Source organism: Manis pentadactyla, chromosome 9, assembly GCF_030020395.1.
Source record: "Manis pentadactyla isolate mManPen7 chromosome 9, mManPen7.hap1, whole genome shotgun sequence".
Classification (NCBI taxonomy): domain Eukaryota; kingdom Metazoa; phylum Chordata; class Mammalia; order Pholidota; family Manidae; genus Manis; species Manis pentadactyla.
The window spans coordinates 44,561,348-44,570,546 of NC_080027.1; positions in this window are offsets into that span (position 1 = coordinate 44,561,348).

Genomic DNA, 9,199 nt, shown 5'->3' on the forward strand with positions numbered 1-9,199 from the left:
ATAGTGAATAAGTTCTTACATGGTGAACAGTACAAGGGCAGTCATCACAGAAACTTTCGGTTTTGATCACGTATTATGAACGACAAACAATCAGGTCGGATATGAATATTCGTTTGACTTTTATACTTGATTTATATGTGAATCCCACATTTCTCCCTTATTATTATTATTATTATTTTAAATAAAATGCTGAAGTGGTAGGTAGGTGAAAGATAAAGGTAGAAAACATAGATTAGTGCTGTAAGAAAGCAAATACAGATGATCAGGTGTGTGCCTGTAGGCCAAGTATTAATCCAAGCTAGACAAGGGCAACAAAACATCCACGGATGCAGAATATTTCTCTCAGAACAGGGGGGGTGAGGTTCTAAGCCTCACCTCTGTTGATCCCCAATTTCTCACCTGACGGCCCCCCTGCGACTGTGCCTGTCTTAGGTTGTTCCTCCCTTGAGGAATCTTACCCGTCTCTGGCTAACCAGTCATCTTCCGGGGCCATACAGGGAAATGTAAAGTTGGTAAGTGAGAGAGAAGCAGTATTGTTTGAAAAGGTTAGCTTTTTAATTATTTGCAGATTTATGCACTGTGGGTTTTATGCCCAGCATTTGTCTTGAGGTATCTTTACCACTTGGAGGAGTTATGATACTCGGTAAATTCGATATGAGCACAAATTCTATTTAAGGGTTGTAATTAGGAAGGAAGAAGAAAAGCTATAGAAGTAGCAGACAGAAGAAAACATGGGAAGATTGGTTATTTCTTTGACATATCTTCTTGTAGAGTAACTTAAGCATGTATAGGTTTTAAACTACTAATTAAATTGTGTGCACACATTAACATAATAGGAATACAGTTACATAACCAAAGCAGACCTACAATTACCAGCCATCTCCAGTGAAACCAAGAAAACCAATTAGGCACCTTAGGCATTTGTGAAAACTTATCTATGATATGATGGATATTGTCTAACTGAATTTGAATAGTTTGAGAAAAATCAGACAATTTAAAACAACACATTCCTGGGAACTGTTCACATGCCATATGTTCTTTTAACAGTAAGATAGTCTGTAGTCTCAAGATTTTGGAGTGCTGCAACTTACACTTCTCCTAATTCTTGGTTGAGTTCCAACAGTGTAGATCCAGTCAAATTTGTTATTTTACTGTATGCACAGACCAGCTTAGATATCTCCTTCTTCATTCCAATGGCAATTCCAGGAACCAGTGGGATGAATGCAGCTACAACTGCAACAGCGACAAGATCTTTGTTGACGTTTTTTGATGATCACCTTCTGGAATGACTCTTCCAGAGTATGTTGATGTTGGAACTTCTTCTTCATATCGTATCTTATTTCATTTCTGGGTAGCCAAATTGGGCTTTGATCTTCTGTATAAACACAAACAGACCCTTTGCCCACACTTTGATATGCCCTTTATACTATTGTGAAGAACTTATTTGAGGTCACCTCACAGAAACTGCTTTTTTTTTTAAGAGAAAGGAATATTATCCGAAAAATGTACTTCCATAGCTGATCATCTGACACCATTTAAATGATCAAAATTAAGGATATTTAAAGCATGCATTAATCATTGATTTACAGTTAGTATTATCCTATCAAGGAGTAATCCCCCTTTCTTTTTTCTTTTTTTTTTTTTTAACTGTTCTACAGTTACGTGATGAATATTCTGTTTACTAGGCTCTCCCCTATACCAGGTCCCCCCTATAAACCCCTTTACAGTCACTGTCCATCAGCATAGCAAAATGCTGTAGAATCACTACTTGTCTTCTCCTTGTTGTACAGCCCTCCCCTTTCTCCCACCCCCCTTTAACCATACTAATCATAATACCCCCTTTCTTCTTCTCCCCCTTATCGCTCCCTACGCACCCATCCTCCCCAGTTCCTTTCCTTTGGTACCTGTTAGTCCATTCTTGGTTTCTGTGATTCTGCTACTGTTTTGTTCCTTCAGTTTTTCATTTGTTCTTATACTCCACAGATGAGTGAAATCATTTGGTATTTCTCTTTCTCCGCTTGGCTTATTTCACTGAGCATAATACCCTGTAGCTCCATCCATGTTGTTGCAAATGGTAGGATTTGATTTCTTCTTATGGCTGAGTAATATTCCATTGAGTATATGTACCGCATCTTCTTTATCCATTCATCTACTGATGGACACTTACGTTGCTTCCAATTCTTAGCTATTGTAAATAGTGCTGCGATAAACATAGGGGTGCATCTGTCTTTTTCAAACTGGGCTGCGGTAATCTTAGGGTAAATTCCTAGAAGTGGAATTCCTGGGTCAAGTGGTATTTCTATTTTGAGCATTTTGAGGAACCTCCATACTGCTTTCCACAATGGTCGAACTAACTTACATTCCCACCAGCAGTGTAGGAGGGTTCCCCTTTCTCCACAACCTCGCCAAAATTTGTTGTTGTTTGTCTTTTGGATGGTAGCCATCCTTACTGGTATGAGGTGATATCTCATTGTAGTTTTAATTTGCATTTCTCTGATAATTAATGATGTGGAACATCTTTTCATGTGGCTGTTGGCCATCTGTATTTCTTTTTTGAGAACTGTCTGTTCAGTTCCTCTGCCCATTTTTTAAGTGGATTGTTTGTTTTTTGTTTGTTGAAGTGGGTGAGCTCTTTATATATTTTGGACGTAAAGCCTTTATTGGATCTGTCATTCTCAAATATATTCTAGCATACTGTATGGTTCCTTTTTGTTTGTTGATAGTGTCTTTTTCTGTACAGAAGCTTTTCAGCTTAATATAGTCCTACTTTTTCATTTTTCCTGTTGTTTTCCTTGCCCAGGGGGATATGTTTAAGAAGAAGTCACTCAGGTTTATGTTTAAAAGGTGTTTGCGTATGATTTTTTCTAAGAGTTTTATGGTTTCATGACTTACATTCAGGTCTTTCATCCATTTTCAATTTACTTTTGTGCATGGGGTTAGACAATGGTCCAGTTTCATTCTCCTACATGTAGCTGTCCAGTTTTGCTGGCACCATCTGTTAAAGAGACTGTCATTTCGCCATTGTATGTCCATGGCTTCTTTATCAAATATTATTTGACCATATATGTTTGGGTTAATGTCTGGAGTCTCTAATCTATTCCACTGGTCTGTGGCTCTGTTCTTGTGCCAGTACCAAATTGTCTTGATTACTATGGCTTTGAAGTACAGCTTGAAGTTGGGGAGTGAGATCCCCCTACTTTATTCTTCTTTCTCAGTATTGCTTTGGCTATTCGGGGTCTTTGGTGTTTCCATATGTATTTTTGAATTATTTGTTTCAGTTCATTGAAGAATGTGGCTGGTAATTTGATAGGGTTTGCATCAAATCTGTATATTGCTTTGGGCAGGATGGCCATTTTGACGATATTAATTCTTCCTAGCCATGAGCATGGGATGAGTTTCCATTTGTTAGTGTCCTCTTTAATTTCTCTTCAGAGTGACTTGTAGTTTTCATGGTATAGGTCTTTCACTTCTTTGGTTAGGTTTATTCCTAGGTATTTTATTCTTTTTGATGCAATTGTGAATGGAATTGTTTTCCTGATTTCTCTTTCTATTAGTTCATTGTTAGTGTATAAGAAAGCTACAGATTTCTATGTGTTAATTTTCTATCCTGCAACATTGCTGTATTCCTATATCAGTTCTAGTAGTTTTGGAGTGGAGTCTTTAGGGTTTTTTATGTACAAAATCATATCATCTGCAAATAGTGACAGTTTAACTTCATGTTTACCAATCTGGATTCCTTGTATTTCTTTGTTTTGCATGATTGCCGTGGCTAGGACCTCCAGTACTATGTTAAATAACAGTGGGGAGAGTGGGCATCCCTGTCTTGTTCCCAATCTCAGAGGAAAACCTTTCAGCTTCTCGCTGTTCATTATGATGTCGGCTGAGGGTTTATCATATATGGCCTTTATTATGTTAGGTACTTACCCCTTATTCCCATTTTGCTGAGAGTTTTTATCATGAATAGATGTTGAATTTTGTCAAATGCTTTTTCAGCATCTATGGAGATGATCATGTGGTTTTTGTCTTTCTTTTTGTTGATGTGGTGGATGATGTTGATGGATTTTCAAATGTTGTACCATCCTTGCATCCCTGGGATGAATCCCAATTGGTCATGGTGTATGATCCTTTTGATATACTTTTGTATACTGTTTGCTAATATTTTATTAAGTATTTTTGCGTCTACATTCATCAGGGATATTGGTCTGTAATTTTCTTTTTTGGCGGGGTCTTTGCCTGGTTTTGCTATTAGGATGATGTTGGCTTCATAGAATGAGTTTGGGAGTATTCTGTCCTCTTCTATTTTTTGGGAAACTTTAAGGAGAATGGGTATTATGTCTTCTCTGTGTGTCTGATAAAATTCTGAGGTAAATCCGTCCGCCCGTTGGTTTCGTTCTTGGGTAGTTTTTTGATTACCGTTTCAATTTCTTTGTCATAATTGGTTTGTTTAACTTTTGTGTTACTTCCTTGGTCAGTCTTGAAAGGTTGTATTTTTATAGGAAGTTGTCCATTTCTTCTAGGTTTTCCAGCTTGTTGGCATATAGGTTTTTATAGTAGTCTCTAATAATTCTTTGCATTTCCGTGGGGTCCGTCGTGATTTTTCCTTTCTCGTTTCTGATACTGTTGATTTGTGTTGACTCTCTTTTCTTCTTAATAAGACTGGCTAGAGGCTTATCTATTTTGTTTATTTTCTCAAAGAACCAGCTCTTGGTTTCATTTATTTTTGCTGTTGTTTTATTCTTCTCAATTTTGTTTGTTTCTTCTCTGATCTTTATTATGTCCCTCCTTCTGCTGACTTTAGGCCTCATTTCTTCTTCTTTTTCCAGTTTCGATAATTGTGATACTAGACTATTCATTTGGGATTGTTCTTCCTTCTTCAAGTGTGCCTGGATTGCTATATACTTTCCTCTTAAGACTGCTTTTGCTGCATCCCACAGAAGTTGGGGCTTTGTGCTGTTGTTTTCATTTGTTTCTATATATTCCTTGATCTCTATTTTGATTTATTCATTGATCCATTGATTATTTAGAAGCATGTTGTTAAGCCTCCATGTGTTTGTGAGTCTTTTTGTTTTCTTTGTAGAATTTATTTCTAGTTTTATACCTTTGTGGTCTGAAAAATTGGTTGGTAGAATTTCAATATTTTGGAATTTACTGAGGCTCTTTTTGTGGGCTAGTAGGTGGTCTATTCTGGAGAATGTTCCATGTGCACTTCAGAAGAATGTATATCTTGTTGCTTTTGGATGTAGAGTTCTATAGATGTCTATTAGGTCCATCTGTTCTACTGTGTTGTTCAGTGCCTCTGTGTCCTTACTTATTTTCTGCCCAGTGGATGTATCTTTGGGGTGAATGGTGTGTTGAAGTCTCCTAGAATGAATGCATTGCAGTCTATTGCTCCCTTTAGTTCTGTTAGTATTTCTTTCACATATGCGGGTTCTCCTGTGTTGGGTGCATATATATTTATGGGTTATATGCTCTTGTTGGACTGCGCCCTTTTTCATAATGTAGTGTCCTTCTTTATCTCTTGTTACTTTCTTTGTTTTGAAGTCTATTTTGTCTGATATTAGTACTGCAACCCCTGCTTTCTTCTCAATGTTGTTTGCCTGAAATACGTTTTTCCATCCATTGACTTTTAGTCTGTGCATGTATTTGAGTTTGAGGTGAATTTCTTGTAAGCAGCATATAGATGGGTCTTGCTTTTTTATCCATTCTATTACTCTGTGTCTTTTGATTGGTGCATTAAGTCCATTTACATTTAGAGTGACTATTGAGAGATATGTACTTATTGCCATTGCAGGCTTTAAATTCGTGGTTACCAAATGTTCAAGTTTGGCCTCTTTAATTTCTTACTGCCTAACTTAGCTCACTTATTGAGCTGTTATATACACTGTCTGGAGTTTCTTTTCTTCTCTCCCTTCTTATTCCTACTCCTCCTTTCTTCATATGTTGATTGTTTTGTTCTGTGCTCTTTCTAGGAGTGCTCCCATCTAGAGCAGTCCCTGTAAGATGCCCTGTAGAGGTGGTTTGTGGGAAGTAAATTCCCTCAGCTTTTGCTTGTCTGGGAATTGTTTAATCCCGCCATCATATTTAAATGATAGTCGTGCTGGATACAGTATCCTTGGTTCAAGGCCCTTCTGTTTCATTGTATTAAATATATATATATTTTTTTAGATAATTATTTTTTATTGAAGGGTAGTTGACACACAGTATTACATTACATTAGTTTCAGGTGTACAACACAGTGATTCAACATTTATATACATGATAATTCTAAGTACCACCTATCACCATACCAAGTTGTTACAATATTTTGACTATATTCCTTATGCTATACATTATATCCCGGTTACTTATTTATTTTACAATTGGAAGTGTGTACTTTTTCTTGGTTGTTGTTGTTAGGGCATCTCTCATATTTATTGATCAAATGGTTGTTAACAACAATAAAATTCTGTATAGGGGAGTCAATGCTCAATGCACAATCATTAATCCACCCCAAGCCTAATTTTCGTCAGTCTCCAATCTTCTGAAGCATAACGAACAAGTTCTTACATGGAGAACAAATTCTTACATAGTGAATAAGTTACATGGTGAACAGTACAAGGGCAGTCATCACAGAAACTTTTGGTTTTGCTCATGCATTGTGAACTATAAACAGTCAGTTCAAATATGAATACACATTTGATTTTTATACTTGATTTATATGTGGATACCACATTTCTCTCTTTATTATTTTTAATAAGATGTTGAAGTGGTAGGTAGATACAAGATAAAGGTAGAAAACATAGTTTAGTGTTGTAAGAGAGCAAATGTAGATGATCAGGTGTGTGCCTGTAGACTATGTGTTAATCCAAGCTAGACAAGGGCAATAAAACATCCACGTATGCAGAAGATTTCTCTCAGAACAGGGAGGGTGAGGTTCAAAGCCTCACCTCTGTTGATCCCCAATTTCTCACCTGATGACCCCCCTGCGACTGTGCCTGTCTTAGGTTGTTCCTCCCTTGAGGAATCTTACCCGTCTCTGGCTAACCAGTCATCTTCCGGGGCCATACAGGGAAATGTTAAGTTGGTAAGTGAGAGAGAAGCCTTATTGTTTGAAATGGTTAGCTTTTTATTTCTTTGCATATTTATGCCCTGTGGCTTCTATGCCCAGCATTTGTCTTGAGGTATCTTTACCACTTGGAAGAATTATGATACTCGGTAAATTTGATATGAGGCACGAATTCTATTTAAGAATTCGTTGTAATTAGGAAGGAAGAAGAAAAGCTATAGAAGTAGCAGGCGGGAGAAAACATGGGAAGATTGATTATTTCTTTGACATATCTTCTTGTAGAGTAACTTCAGCATGTATAGATTTTAAGCTACTACTTAAATTGCGCACACGCATTAACATAATAGGAGTATAGTTACATAACCAAAGCATATCTGTAATTACCAGCCATCTCCAGTGAAACCAAGAAAACCAGTTAGGCACCCTAGGCATTTGTGAAAACTTATCAATGATATGATGGTTATTATCTAACTGAATTTGAATAGTTTGAGAAAGATCAGACAAATTAAAACAACCCATTCCTGGGCACTGTTCACATCCCATATGTTCTTTTAACAGTAAATAGTCTGTAGTTGTAAGATTTTGGAGCGCTACAATTTGCACTTCTCCTAATTCTTGGTTGAGTTCCAACAGTATAGATCCAGTCAAATTTGTTGTTTTACTGTATGCACAGGCCAGCTTAGATATCTCCTTCATTCCCATGGCAAGTCCAGGAGCTGGTGGGATGAGTGCATCTACAGCTGTAGCAGTGCATGGATCTTTGTTGGGGTTTTTTGATGATCATCTTCTGGCATGAGTCTTCCCAAGAGTGCTGATGTTGGAAGTTCTCTTTCATATCCTTTCTTAGTTCATTTTCGGGGTAGCCAAATTAGGCTTTGATCCTCTGTATAAACACAAACAGAACCTTTGCCTACACTTTTATATGTCCTTTATATCATTGTGTAGAACTCATTAGAGGTCACCACATAGGAACTGCATTTTTTTTTTTTAATCATTAATCTACACTTACATGACGAATACTTTGTTTACTAGGCTCTCCCCTATACCAGGTCCCCCCTATATACTCCTTTACAGTCACTGTCCATCAGCGTAGCAACCTGTTGTAGAATCACTACTTGTCTTCGCTGTGTTGTACAGCCCTCCCCTTTCTCCCACCCCGCTATGGATGCTAATCTTAATACCCCCCTACTTCTCCCCCCCTTATCCCTCCCTACCCACCCATCCTCCCCAGTCCCTTTCCCTTTGGTACCTGTTAGTCCATTCTTGAGTTCTGTGATTCTGCTGCTGTTTTGTTCCTTCAGTTTTTCCTTTGTTCTTATATTCCACAGATGAGTGAAATCATTTGGTATTTCTCTTTCTCTGCTTGGCTTGTTTCACTGAGCAAAATACCCTCCAGCTCCATCCATGTTGCTGCAAATGGTTGGATTTGCCCTTTTCTTATGGCTGAGTAGTATTCCATTGTGTATATGTACCACATCTTCTTTATCCATTCATCTATCGATGGACATTTAGGTTGCTTCCAATTCTTGGCTATTGTAAATAGTGCTGCGATAAACAAAGGGGTGCACTGATCTTTCTCATACTTGATTGCTGCATTCTTAGGGTAAATTCCTAGGAGTGCAATTCCTGGGTCAAATGGTAAGTCTGTTTTGAGCATTTTGATGTACCTCCATACTGCTTTCCACAATGGTTGAACAAGTTTACATTCCTACCAGCAGTGTAGGAGGGTTCCCCTTTCTCCACAGCCTCGCCAACATTTGTTGTTGTTTGTCTTTTGGATGGCAGCCATCCTTACTGGTGTGGGGTGATACCTCATTGTAGTTTTAATTTGCATTTCTCTGATAATTAGCGATGTGGAGCATCTTTTCATGTGTCTGTTGGCCATCTGTATTTCTTTTTTGGAGAACCGTCTGTTCAGTTCCTTTGCCCATTTTTTAATTGGGTTATTTGTTTTTTGTTTGTTGAGGTGTGTGAGCTCTTTATATATTCTGGACGTCAAGCCTTTATCGGATGTGTCATTTTCAAAGATATTCTCCCATACTCTAGGGTTTCTTTTTGTTCTATTGATGGTGTCTTTTGCTGTACAGAAGCTTTTCAGCTTAATATAGTCCCACTTGTTCATTTTTGCTGTTGTTTTCCTTGCCCGGGGAGATA